Below are 14,924 nucleotides of genomic sequence, written 5' to 3' on the forward strand. Positions count from 1 at the left end.
AAAATAAAACCAGAAAAATAAAAACAAAACTTAAGGCTAATTGTTTTCATTATCGTGTGCATTAAAATAGAGATTTACTTCCATGAAATGATGTACACTGTGGTTAATAATGCTCCATTACACGCATGAGCAAACGCTGTTCCCATGATAAAGAGGAAAGGGAAGAAGAAGAAGAAGAAGAAGAAGAAGAAGAAGAAGAAGAAGAAGAAGAAGGAGGAGGAGGAGGAGGAGGAGGAGGAGGAGGGAGGAGGAGGAGGAGGAGGAGGAGGAGGAGGAGGAGGAGGAGGAGGAGGAGGAGAAATCGACCTCCCACAAGAAAAAAGGATGTTAGAGGTCCGAGGTATTAAAAAAGTAAGACAATTTCAGAAGTCTTACTCACTATACTCGGAGTATCTTAAAACTGGTTACCGTTGCAAAAATATTTCAAGCATGGTTCAAGGGGAGTAACGGCGCCCGACCCCAAATATTAAAACGATTACCGGGCAATAAAAGCGTATAACCACCAAAGACAAGTGAATCTACAGGGAAAATTTAGGTGAAAATGGTATATTTTTATAATACGGAGAGAGAGAGAGAGAGAGAGAGAGAGAGAGAGAGAGAGAGAGAGAGAGAGAGAGAGAGAGAGAGAGATGACAAATGGAGATACTTATCGACAAGGCTATAACACCGAAAAGATGGAGGAAGCGTCAAAGTTTACAATGATGTTATATTGGGAACAGCGCCTCTGCTTGTTTAGTCAGAGTTCGGAGGTCCACACCAAGCCTCCTAACCCAGCAAACTTATGGGCCACTTAGGGCAAGGGCCCGTGCTGGCATAAGCCAGCTTAATCGAAGCCAAAGAATTCCGTAATATGTTATAAAAGACTTTAAACACCAAAAAGCATCTCAAGAGAGAGAGAGAGAGAGAGAGAGAGAGAGAGAGAGAGAGAGAGAGAGAGAGAGAGAGAGAGAGAAACACCCATTCAAAACCCTCATGAAAGGTAGGAAAGGATACAACTACACAGGAACGGCTGTAAATTCAACGAGCAGCACTACAGCTATCACGGCCTTATAAGAGGACTTACATGATTCCGAGTTGCTTAAAAGAAGATGCTCTGATGCTACGAGAAATATCATCAACAAATCCAATTTGCGAACTTCATATTTGCAATCACAGAGGTGGCTACGTGAGATCTAAAACTGGTTCTGATAACATCTGTTCAGAACTTAAACCTGGTAAGTAGGGCAGAGGTAAAATCAATGACAAGCGAGAAATGGAGGTGTCAGGGCTGTCAGTCGTATCAAGAACCTGCCCTGCAACAGGGGGCCTTTGAAAATGATGGATAAGTTGCAGTGTTCAGAATTACATAGACAAAAAAAAAAAAAAAATCAAACTGAACAAGGTAAGAAGGGTGACAAATCACAAGGGTAAATGTTTTATCTCACGGGGGAATAATTAACGAATGCAATATTCTGACCTGTACGTATGTTGTTAGTTTTAATTAATGATTCAATAAATAAAAGCATCTTTTATCAGTGGCTTGAGTAGGCTATTCAGTGACTTATAAAATTATACAGACTACAGATTACCAAACAAATTAATTTTCCTCTTGTTTTCTTTCTTAGAGTAGTTTATTTAAATAAAAAACCTGGAACTAGAAGTGGGCAACAGGCAGATATTGGAAAATATTTGTGTGATTAATCTAAATGCATTTTCTTTTCCATATTCTCTTCCGCGTTTCTCTTGACAAAACTTTTGGAGTACTCTGCATAAATCAATAATAATAATAATAATAATAATAATAATAATAATAATAATAATAATAAATGAAATTTATTTCAGCATACGCCACATGTATTAATTAGATATAAAAATAAGTAAAAAAAAATACATAAACATAGCTAAAGCATGGCAATACTAACATGAAAAATAATAAAAAAATAATAAAAAAACTTAAAAAATAAAATAAATATAGCGAAAAAATATCCCTTCCTTATTAAACCAAAGTTATTACGCCATCTTGAGGAAGAAACGCACGTCAGCATATTCCAAAAGATATCACATCAGTCCATTATTCTTAGGTTCTAAGATATAAACTGCATCGTTATTCTCAAATCTGTCAACCGCCCATGTCAAAGTAGGGGATATTTTCCTCGATATCCAAGACCTTGTCTCGTGTCTTATTGCTTTTGTTGTTGTTGTTGTTGTTGTTGGTGATGCTGTGTTTGACTCATATTGAGGGCCTTGTCAGTGGTCAGTGAGTGACATGGACTGAAGGTTGCATGTGATATCATCAGAGGTGAAAGGATTTGTATAATATGAGCGATTATTTTTTTTTTATTCGCTGTGCACAGAATCTCTCTCTCTCTCTCTCTCTCTCTCTCTCTCTCTCTCTCTCTCAGGAAGAACTGTGTGGAGGGCTTCTTTGTAAGACGAATAGCACCTGTTACTGTAATTTGCCTTGGTTAGGGAAATAGAATTTTGAAAGCAGGATATGAATTCACGTCATCTACATAATGTAACGAAAGTATGAATGGATTTAACTATTTCACGTCCCTCGCCTTAACTTCAATTAATGCATCCAGGATACTCGAAGTGTTAAAATGATGTTAATGACAAGTAAATCCAGGCATGACTCTCCGCATCTCCCCTGGCCCAGTCGTACAGGCAAGTAGGTGAGGGTCATTGTAGACGAAGCAGCCGGTTTATATTTTTGCTTCTTTTTATTGTTCATTTTTTTTTTTACTTTTTTCTCTTTTTTGTATGTCTACCTGACGGAGAGTACCTAGCGTTTACGATGGGCCCTGTGCTGTCAAAGCCTGATGGGGTCTTGCCGAGGGACCATTCCCTACTTGCCTCGAGATGGCAAGAGATGTTAAGGTCATCTCTCTCTCTCTCTCTCTCTCTCTCTCTCTCTCTCTCTCTCTCTCTCATGTATAAAACTGTACACACATAATATTTACATAGACAGAAAAATAAATAATTGAACAAATAAATAAATATCGATAAAAAAATTACTTCATAGAAATGCATTTGACTTATATAAGAAATTTCGTGTCTCGTGTCGTTGATGATATTACATTCATGGTATGTAAATAATGAACGTATGCATGAGCAACTAATTTAAGCACACATACGCTAGAATGTTTGCATATACTGTTTATGAGTGTGCGCACGCGTATTAAACGGCAGGATGTGTTTGACCGACTAGCGTGGGATTAAACTTCCATTATCAGCGAGAGAATAATTTATGGGGGCAATTAGGTGTCTGTTCCTCTCATGTCACTCCTCGTTATGGGATGAAGTGGGTCACAGCTGGGAGGAAGGTGGCTTGACTTTTTATTTACTTATATTTAGGGCTTAATGTTAATAGCCATTAAATAGCCTGTTTACAAAGCGCTGACCCATTTTCTTACTGTTGCATTTACATTGTATTCCTTTAGACTCTTCACTTTCTTCTTCAAAGACAACTGGTAATTATTTTTATATCACCAACCTTTCTCTCGCCTTGTCTCTTTCCTATTAATATTAAATATATACTAAGATTAGACATGTGAAGAAAATTAAGTGAACACCAAAATCCCCAAACTTGGAACACAAGGCAACTTGTGAAAAGCTGAATTTCGATATCGTTAACTAATCAGCTAAAATAGTAAAAATAAGTACGGTAGTATTATTAGTAACGTAGAGTTAAAATGATAATTATATATTAGCTTCTAAGGATCTCATTCCTATATATTTGGGCGTTGAGAAATGTATGAAAATGTAACTAATTAATATTCGAATAGTAAGAACTAACAGCGACACACTGAAAACCACCTGAAGTAATAATAATAATAATAATAATAATAATAATAATAATAATAATAATAATAATAATAATAATAATATCCTCCTCCCTTCACTACTGTATGATGGAGGATGTTTTCAATGATAGACGATAAGGTGGAGGATATTACAAGGCTTACTTAAGGTTAGGTTAAACTAGGGAGCGGCAGGGTATAGTATATCCCTCTAAACAAAGTAGAGGGAGTTTACCCTCCACCAAACTCTACCCCCTCCCCTCAAACCTAATGTCTTAGATAAGTTTAGGCTGGGTTAGACTTTGACATATCCCTCTATGCAACGGTAAAGGGGCACTAGCCGTGCTGGGTGCTGGAGGCTAGGTTAGGATATATCCCTACGTTAAAGGGTAAGGGTTGTCCTCCATCGAGTTAGGATTCAGAACTCTAGGTTTGGTTTGATTAGGATGTATCACGTAACAAAGCAGTATGATCAGTGGCGAGGTTTTCCATGGCAAACTTGAGGGAGAAAGGGGAGGACTTTTAATTGCTAAAATTAACAGGGATGTTAAAATGTTAAATTGAAACACAAAAGGCAACTTGACCAACAAGAGTTCCTAGGTTAAAATGACATAAGAATTGTTTTGTGTTAAGAAAATTTACACCGATAAGAAATTTTACGCCACGACACTTGGGACCAACAGGAATTTTTGAGTTAGGACAACGTAAATGCAACCTTAATGAGTAAGCAAACCTCTGCTTAGGAAGAGTAAATTAAAATATATGAGACAATATATATGACGACAGACGGCTGTGCGCAATACTCTAAATAACAGCAAAACTGACATAATGAAATGCTTTTAGACGATGGTTATATTTTTCTTCAAGGACAGTCTTTCTATCATTGCAAAATACATTAGATCCAATGGCCACAGTCTTTAAAAGGTGACGGTGACTTTCCTTTTTCCTTCTGAATGATTAAGAAACAACTGATAAACTTAGGAATTTGATCATCTTTAATGAAAACTGAACTAGCTACGTAACTAACTGTATCTATAAATAAATGAATGAACTATTATAAATTCTGGTAGCCAAAAACCTTCCTAACAGAAACGTGGCCAGACATACAAAGTAGATTATCTTTATTGACTCATTTCTCATTTAGCTAATTCTAAAGTAGTCTGAAGTATGTATAACTTTCACACTATTTCCCGAGATGTGAACTAAGAATATGAATGTGAAACATAACTAATTTGAAATTTAAATATCCCACTATAATGTTGTGAGTACTTGTTATCCCTATTTTGTCTTGAAGGTCAAATAAATTCAGTAAAATAAATGTGGTAATAATAAAAGAAGTTCATAATCGGTAACGAAGATTAGGATATAAACCGTGTATTTAGATGAGTAAAAACAAGTTAGTAGTAAATATGTACTGCATCAAGATCAAGGAAAAGAATCAGCAAGGGCCTACCCATAGTTCTAATCTGTTGTGAGCATTTCGATAGATAATACAAAATCTTAAAACTGATCAAAGACATAAAATAGCGCTTCGAGTTTGGAAAATACGAAAGTAGGACAAACTATAAGAATAATACAAGAATAATGCATAAACAATGACAATGTAGTTCAAACACTGACTGTGGATATATATATATATATATATATATATATATATATATATATATATATATATATATATATATATATATATATATATATATATATATAAACACACACAAACACACACACACACACATATATGTATACACACATTATATATGTATGTATAAGTTACGTTGCTGTCTGTCAGAAATCTCTTGTAATTAATGATTTAAGAAACATACTTGCTCTGAAAATGGCCATGGAAAATGCTTTCGAAGATTGTTAAACGCAATCCTAAAACATTTAAACAGAGGTGGGAGCGGATGCAAACATCGCAATGGTCATTATGAGGAAAAATAAGACGAAACAAGTCATTACGGCAAACCTTAGGCCAGATTAACAGTCATCATAATATCACGCTCACACGATTCAGCAAACAGAAACAGAAATAGCACTAAGGTAGTTAATAAAGGAAAGGTAAAATTAATGTCCTCCGTGAAACTGATGCGTAAAATACATAGCGTAGCAAACACATTCATCACAGTGACTACCTAGATCAGTTTCACAGATTGTTCAGAAAGAAATAATTCTTAAGGTCTCATGAATTACCACTAACATCAAACATACGAAAATGAATTGTCTTTAGAGCAATTTTCCACTCTTCAGCATACAAAAACGAGTGTGAGCTTACAAATAATAAAAAAAAAGAATACTGCTTTCAATTTATGAACACTCACCACAAATCTTGAATTGGTTTCTTCACAAAATAAAGGGCTGTAATTGTTAGACGTGTGTCCATGGACAAAAACCCAACCTGTCTTCGCTGAAGTATGTGAACCAGCGAAAGAGGACTGAAACCTGTTGAGTGAGAGACAAATTCGATCATTTCAAATTGACTATAGCTTTCGCTACCTTAAAATTAATTATTGCCGTATTTGGTATGAGTTTCAGAAAATAATTTCGTGCCTGTCCTTCACGACAAAAGTTTTGGCTCGCTGTGTGGTAAATAAACCGGGGGAAATGAATGTTCATTAATTATTAACAAATTACACAATAAAACAAAGTCCGTTATATGAAATGTATATAGCAAGGCAGTGTACTACCTCCAAGTTCGTTTTCCAATAGTTGGAACGGAGATCGAATCCCGATATGGCTCTTTGGGAGTCGTCTCTATGCGTAGCTAATGAGAATAAAATTAATTTCCATTGTTTTAAAGTCTCGTTTAAGTTCAGTGGGTTTTGTGAAGTTGTGGTTAAAGGCATGTGAGACAGCCACTCAGCTCTGTGGCTCTATTCCAATTCAGTTCAAATCATTGTTCTTTTCTCGTCCCGGAATCAATTCCAAAACCTTTCACCTGTGGTACAAATATGTGTGTGTGTGTGTGTGTGTGTGTGTGTGTGTGTGTGAGAGAGAGAGAGAGAGAGAGAGAGAGAGAGAGAGAGAGAGAGAGAGAGAGAGAGAGAGCGCATGTAATCGTGTTCCATACAATGGCATACTGAATAGACATATTGATACCATACAACCATGGATTGATTGTCAAATTACTCTCTTATGATGTACAGTAGAAAGCCAGTATCTCTACTTACAAAAAGCCCAGTTTTATTATTGGGTTGAGCATATTATAATCTATATACACACCTTTCCTTTTTATTCCTTTACACTGATGTCAATGAGACATGCATCATCACTACCGTTGATTATTTAATTAATAATCTAACTATTAACTCGTGCTGACAGCGTAGAGAGCACTGACCATAATGTCACGTTCCTACTCACAATTCCCTTTTATAAGTCATAATTAATTTTCCTAAGGTGATTTATTGGTTGCAGGCAAAAAATATCTTTCAGAACTGGACCGGGCTATGTTTGTTCTCTAATAAGCTGTTTTGTGTGCAGTAAGTAGAATGAATGACGAAAGCCTTTGACTCATTACTTTTCATACTCGCCGAAGCAAGCTTAACTCTCACTGCTAAATATCGGTCTCTGGACTCAGTCGAGTTTCCCATTCACCAGGTGGGCAGTCTCCTACACAGGTTAAGGGGGGGAGATTCTATCTATTCTTGTTAATTAACTGCCAGTCGACTGATAAAAAAGGATGCCACTGAGGAGACCTTAAATCATTAGCCGTATCTTGAATATGGCATTTGCTCTGACAGAAAAGTAATTAACGAAAGGACAAGGTTAATGACGATGCGATTGCCATAAGTCTCCTTTCTGACAGGCGAACAATCTTAACGAAAGAGTGAGATATGAAGTGACCGTTAATCATTGGAGAGAGAGAGAGAGAGAGAGAGAGAGAGAGAGAGAGAGAGAGAGAGAGAGAGAGAGAGAGAGAGAGAGTATATCTTAGTTTAACCAGACCAGAGCTGATTAACGGCTCTCCTAGGGCTGGCCCGAAGGATTAGACTTATTTTACGTGGCTACGAACTAATTGGTTACCTTGCGACGGGACCTACAGCTTATTGTGGAATCCGAACCACATTATATCAAGAAATGAATTTCTATCACCAGAAATAAATTCCTCTGATTCTTCACTGGCCGGCCGGACTCTCGAACGCGGGCCCAGCAGAGTGTTAGCCAAGAACTATACCGACTCGTCCAACGAGGAACTGAGAGAGAGAGAGAGAGAGAGAGAGAGAGAGAGAGAGAGAGAGAGAGAGAGAGAGAGAGAGAGAGAGAGATCGAAAATATAAAAACTTGATAACTGGAATTTGTAGATTCTTGAATGCGCAAGGTGAATAATATGGCTTCATCAAGTTACTAAAATGCTGAACATGAAAATCAATACGAGGCAATCTAGTTACAACACCTACATCGACCTCGGTTTGAGGACCTGCTTCTGCCGGTGAGAAGAATATAAAATTTTGATTTGATTTATGGGTTTCTGTGTTGAGGTAATTCTTTGGAAATCAAGGCCCGAGTCGCGTTTTTATCTGTCTGTGTTGTAACTCTTTCTTTGAAATTCTAATGTTATAAGTAGCCATAAAAGCACTTTTCTAACGTCTTATCACAAAATCCCATGTGTCAACGTGGGCAGATGAATTGTTAACTAAACATAAAAAAAAATAAGGGGGCGGGAGCGGGGAGAGATCTCATCCCACAAGGTCTTTATTTCTGTCTGAAAGTACCTACACGCTATGTTTTGTAAATAAAACTTATAAGTTTTTATTCACGAAAAATTTATAGTTCTAGTTTCTTCAAAATCAACAAAAAATTCCATGTAAGCCATCATTTAGGAAAAATCACGGTGAAATTTCTAAGAACTATTCCTGAATTCCAGACATTGATATTCAAGATTCTGTCAACGTTGCTAGAACGAATATTATCTTTACATGTTATGTTAAAGGTCTGCGCAAAGGCGCACATTACTTCAACATAAAATCGCTAAGACAAATTAATGTTTTATGGAAATCTAATAACTATATTTCTGGTACTCCATTCACGATCATTTATTCTAAGGCGAAGTTAATAAAATGTTTACTTAATCTTTTTTCACAGGCAGACGGAACCGGAAATCTAATGACTTAATCTAGCCCAGGTGTAATAGAAGCTGAGCCTTATCGCAGGGGAAGCGATGCTGATTCTTGTTAAAGGATGGAAGATTAATGGAGGCAATTTATCATCCATTATCTAATAATTATTTTGTTCTCTGATAACTGAAATTTGCATGTATTTTCAGTCGCTCGAAAATCAGTTTGATTACGCCACACATACAAACACACGCACAGATATATATATATATATATATATATATATATATATATATATATATATATATATATATATATATATATATATATATATATATATATATATATATATACATAAACTATATATATATACTTTACATAAATCATAAAAAATATCTTTAAATCAAAATATCAAATGAAGAAAGAAAAAAATATGAATATTATATTTTCCTAGTATTTCTACGAAGAGACGAAGGTTATAAAATTTAGTCGGAAATCCATTAAAGGATCCTAAGTGACTTTTACACCTCCAAAACTGTAAAAAATGATAATTTATGTCCTTCATTTTACTTTCATTTTCGCTGTTATTCATCAGTCTGAGGCCAAGGAATACTTTTTACCAAAGTAGGGTTTAGAGACAATCTTATAGTACTTTTATCTTTCATTTTTGTCGGTTTGGCGGATGAACGAAGTAAACAATGGGGCCATAATTATGGCTTACGAGAGAGATCACCAGGTTTGTTAGTGTCCTTTGAGAGGAGAAATTAGGTTTGGCTTTGCTTAAACCTAAGTTATTTTCTCTTTTTTTAATGATAACTACATGTTCAGTTTCTCTTGAAGTGCCAAATACAAAGAGCAACTATAAAAAATAAATAAAAATTTATTCATCAAGAGCATTGGCAAAATGTGTTGCAAATGAAAAGTATAGCATCCTCAATGCTTTCCTCAGCGAGGTCATTACCAGTAATCTTACTGTACAGCATAATGAGCAAATGGTTGGCCATACCAATGAGACCTTCCTCGCTACCCTTTCACCGCAGGGTTCCCAACAATGATGACTTATGAAACAGAGAGTAGTAGTACGAGATAGTGAACTCAAAATTTACAGACGACTTTGGAGGAAATTCCTTATCAAAACAAAACATTGTTTCCTAAATTTCATTATTGCAAATATATTTTTGTTCAAGGAAGGACAGAATAATGCCAGTAGTACGGTTAAATAAAAAAACAAAGGGACTAAGAAGAATGCAAACGAAATTCAGTAGAGAAGGAATGAGTGGGGCAGATACACTTGTTCTTTTGATGGGCACATAAGAGGTTAGGAAAGCGCAGTGGGAGGTGTTTCAAAAAGCTTAGATAATGGGAGTAAAAATAAAAAATATTCTAATATATAGATTATTATCTTCAGCAAACAAACTCTAATATACAGACACTAAAGAAGAAAATGAGATTTTATCATTCATATTTGGGATCATTCTAAGTAGTTTTATTTTAGTTGCCTCCAGCTTCCGTTGAAAAGCAAAACCTGTAACTTTTTTCGAAGAAAGAAAAGGACGAATAACTGGCACCGAAAGGCATTCCAATATTTCACATGCAATTATAAATCTTTTGTAAATATATAAAGATTTTATGACACTATGCATACACAAAAAAAATCGGTTATACAACATTCGGTCTCTTCAGTACTCTGGGAGCAACGGTTGGGTTATTTTTAAGAAGTTTCCGCGGTTCGATGTTTTTTTTTATATGATGAGGCTATCGTGACATCTTCGAGGTGGCGGTAACTTTGCCCCCAATCATCTTTATAATGATTGCTTCATCCTGACGATAACGTTGGTGCGGGTTCCGTTCTTGACCACTCTGTTGGTATTCGAAGCTTCTCCGACCGGCCTTCGTTGCCAGGAATTTATTTCTTGGTGATAGAAATTCATTTCTTGTTAATGTGTTCGATTTTAAACTTGCTTTTGAGGTCCCTGTTGCTGAAAAGTAACCAATTGGTTAATTTGACAAAATAAATGTTTCCTTCTACGTGAAGCAGTTTGAGAGGGCTCTCCTTTCATAAGCGCCCACGACGTTGGTCTAGTTAAATAAGATATACTTAACTTTTAACTTAAACATAACGTTGGTTGGTTGATTTAATGAAGAACAACCGTTGAGTATCCTTCTTAGGTCTGCCATTATTTCTTGTTGTGGGGACTAGTTTACTGGACACCACCTCTTGTTCAGTGTCGATTTTACTTGCTTTTGAACTCCTCTGTTGCTGAAGACAGCTTTGGTTAATCTGACAAATTTGTTATGGGGTTCCTTCTACGTGAAGCAGTTTGAGAGGGCTCTCCCTTCATCAACATATGTTATCCTATTCATCTAGATAACCAAACATCGCTCATTCCAAATTTAAACAAACCTGAGCTTGAATAATGCAGACCACCGTGGAGTATCCTTCTTGGGTCTGGGAGAATTGTATTGTGTCTCGTGGGGGACTAGTTTACTGGACACCACCTCTCATTCTTTGAGAGACATAGTACCAATAAACCATACATATACAGTGCCAAAAATGGTTGAATCGCATAGTCATCAGCAATGGGCTTTAACATCAGAGTAATATCAATATCCAAGCTACATCAACATATGTTATCCATATATTCATCTAGTGATAAATGGATCATCATTCCAAATGTTCCGCGATGACTGCGCATTGAATAAGTCGACATTAACAATGGCCTTAAGGTAGGTGGCAGTATTATATAATAACAGTCGACGCATATCAACTGATAGCTTGTGGTAAGCGTCGACTGATAATATAGTAGTGTATATGTATATATATATCGGCATATATATATCCATTTATCATATATATAATCCCCTTATGATAATATCATCGGGGATATTATATATATATATATATTGATATTAAACAAATAAATACATATATATATATGATCAAATATATATATATATATATGAATGTATGTATATATATATATATATATATATATATATATATATATATATATATATATATATATATATATATATATATATATAAATCCCGGAGGCTTCTGGGACTTCCATCGCCCTCCCCCTTCCCTCTCCCATCTCCCTCCCTCTCCCATCCCTCTCCTCTTCCTCGTCCCCCCTTCCCCCCTTCCCCCTCTTAATGAAAAAATGTATCTTAGAAAATATTTCTTCATAAAATTGTAGATTAATGTTCAATATTCCTTATGTAAACAATGTCATACTTAGGTTTTATACATAGTCAGATTTGTATAAATTCAAGGGTTAGAGTTTGGCATCGACTTCATGACGTGGGCACCAAGAGTACTAAGTGTCGTCATCGACAGCCAACGACAGAGCATAAAATTTCCCGCATGGAAAAGAAAGGACTGTACGAAGTTCCTCCTGGTTCATGGGTTGCTCTTTCAAGTACTTCGGGAAATTGTCCGTTAGATCATTAACGTATTTCCTAACCTTAAAAATCAAGATCAAGGCTAGTCTGCTTATGTATGTAAATGTGGGAATGAGAGGAATCATGGCATTTTTTCGCTGTGCTCGCTCGCTTCAATGTGTGTGTGTAAGATGAAAAGAGAGACAAATGTAGAACACTATACAGCTGTAAATTGTCTTACATATATTGGTGTATGTGTGTGAGTGATTAAGAAGAAAGATATGGAGGATGGAAAGAAAAATTAGGCTGGTTTATTTGTATTTCCATTAGAAATTATGAACAGTATAATGAGGACCCAATCTTCGTTTTTAATGCATTTTTTTCCCTACGATGCCTTCTTTTAAACTTATCATCTATCGGCTGCCCTGCCTGACAGACTTTGTACATGTATCTCAAATCCCCAGCTCCCTTTCTCAGCGATGAGAACTGGGCGAGTAGGTAGGACCCAATATATCTACATAAATATCATAAAGACTTTACTCTCAAAGTCACAGGTTCTTCAACATTTCAGAAAATGGTGTTCAAAAATTACAATCTAGTGACTTACACAGGCAAAATATCTAGTCAAGTGCCGCCAACGATGGCTATAAAATATCCGAATACACCCAGAATTATAAAGTGTTCTCAATATATATCAAAGCGATATAGTTAGCACAAAAAAATTAAATTAACTTTACAAACAAATCTCCTCAATGAATGGAGCCATCTGAAGTCCTTTTCTCCTCTGGTTTCATTAAATAATCCGGAGAATATGAAGAGTCGATATTGCAAAATCTTTACTAGGCCGCCGATCGACCTCTTAATGATATGATTTCGACATACCTTTGCTTTCATTTGTGGTTATGAATGGTAGAAGAACAAAAACTACCGAAATTGCTACCTTCGCGAAGTTTATGAAGTACTTTCTTCGAAAAAGTGTTTTCTCACAAACTGCTTCATAGACGGGATTTTCCATTGAAAATTATCGGATGAAAACTGATCTACCGAACCATGCATAAAACAATGCATTTTCTGTAGATTATTTAATTTTTTCCGCTTCCAAACAGAGTAAAGAAAAAGATATTTGAGTGGTTTGAAATAAAAGTTACTTTTGTCAGTTTTTTCAGTTTCACATAGCCTACATGATTAAACAGATTTTCAGCTTTTTCGTGATATTTATTTTATATCCACTGGCCATGTTTAAGCTTAATGACAGGCATTTTACACAACTTTTCAGTGCGTCTTTGACAGTCAGTGCAAGCCCTGTGAAAGTGACTCAGAGCTTAAGGTGACAAGGGCCTGACCCTGACATCTCTAAAGTTCCTCGTTGGACGAGTCGGTAGAGTTCTCGGCTAGCACTCTGCTAGGCCCGAGTTCGAGTCTCCGGGCGGCCAAAGAAGAATTAGAGGAATTTATTTCTGGTGATAGAAATTTATTTTTTCTCACTATAATGTGGTTCGGATTCCACAATAAGCTGTAGGTTCCGTTGCTAGGTAACCAATTGGTTCTTAGCCACGTAAAATAAGTCTAATCCTTCGGGCCAGCCCTAGGAGAGCTGTTAATCAGCTCAGTGGTCTGGTTAAACTAAGGTATACTTAACTTTTTTTTTTCTGACATCTCTAAGGGTTCAAGAAGATATGATAAAGGGGTATGTATGAGGGGCTTAGTTTCAAAAGGGATAGGGATAAATGAAGTTGACCAATTAAGGGAGCTGTGATCAAGCGGATAAAGGGTTTACTTATGGAAGATCAGATAAAGGGTCCTGCTAAATACAAGTGCTTTGGTTTAAAATGGAATTCATTAATTAACCAAGCTTCGATTAAAGGGATAATTAGGCTTTCTTAAAGAAGATAAGATTACAGGGGTCTCATTAGCTAAATGGCTTGGAAAAGGGGCTGCCGATAAATGGGACTTTTAATGAAGCTGAAATGAAGGGAGTTTTCACAAGACGTGCATGGGGAGCTCAAATAAGGGAAACAACATTGGGAAATCAAGATAAACCTGTTGGTATATAAGGAAGAATAAGATACGGTAACAGGAATGGGTGACACGAGGCGTTGAGTTCGTGGGGTTCGAGACAAGGCGGTTTTAAAATGAAAGGGTTGGTGCAAGGGGCTAATTTAAAGGGGTTATGGTCTTGATGTTGGTCTAAGGGAGGGCCTTTAGTTTGATATTAGGAGTTTGTATATTTGGTGCTTACCAAAGCTGATAATACTCAAAATACAGCGATTATTATTATTATTGAATTCACTCGAATCTTTCTCATTGTCACAGTCCTTGAAATGGCATACAGTAAGCACAGAACCATACACAACATATTATGAAAAAGGAACATCGAAAATCAAAGCTTTAGCTGAAAATGAAAAGATTCTAGTTTCTGCTCAGGCCACAGGCCACATTTAGGCTGCTACTACGGCCGCTGGTCAGAAGAAACCCTCATGAATGTGCTGTGGCACAGGGCCACGAAATTCCAGCGCCCAAAACCAAAATTAAGCGACTGAAATTATTCTCAAATTATTACAGTCCTTTCTGAGGAAAAATTTCATAAAATGGATCCCACATTAAAAACAAAGTAAAAAACGGCAATTATTAAGATGACTAAAAGAAGAAAGAATAAAAGATGAAAAACGAGTAAAAAATGCGTCGAAGTTTCTTCGGCGCAAT

The 14,924-nt window shown here is 36.2% G+C and overlaps 1 protein-coding gene across 2 annotated transcripts in view; it reads right to left on the reverse strand.

The window, feature by feature from the left end:
* LOC136835524 (uncharacterized) overlaps window positions 1-14,924 on the reverse strand; it is a 363,691-nt gene that overhangs the window by 183,624 nt on the left and 165,143 nt on the right. For both annotated transcript variants that reach the window (XM_067099132.1, XM_067099143.1), the window contains exon 2: window positions 6,104-6,224. The gene's annotated coding sequence lies outside the window, so the exon portion shown is untranslated. The remainder of the gene's footprint in view (window positions 1-6,103; window positions 6,225-14,924) is intronic.

Source organism: Macrobrachium rosenbergii, chromosome 4 (assembly GCF_040412425.1).
Source record: "Macrobrachium rosenbergii isolate ZJJX-2024 chromosome 4, ASM4041242v1, whole genome shotgun sequence".
NCBI lineage: Eukaryota > Metazoa > Arthropoda > Malacostraca > Decapoda > Palaemonidae > Macrobrachium > Macrobrachium rosenbergii.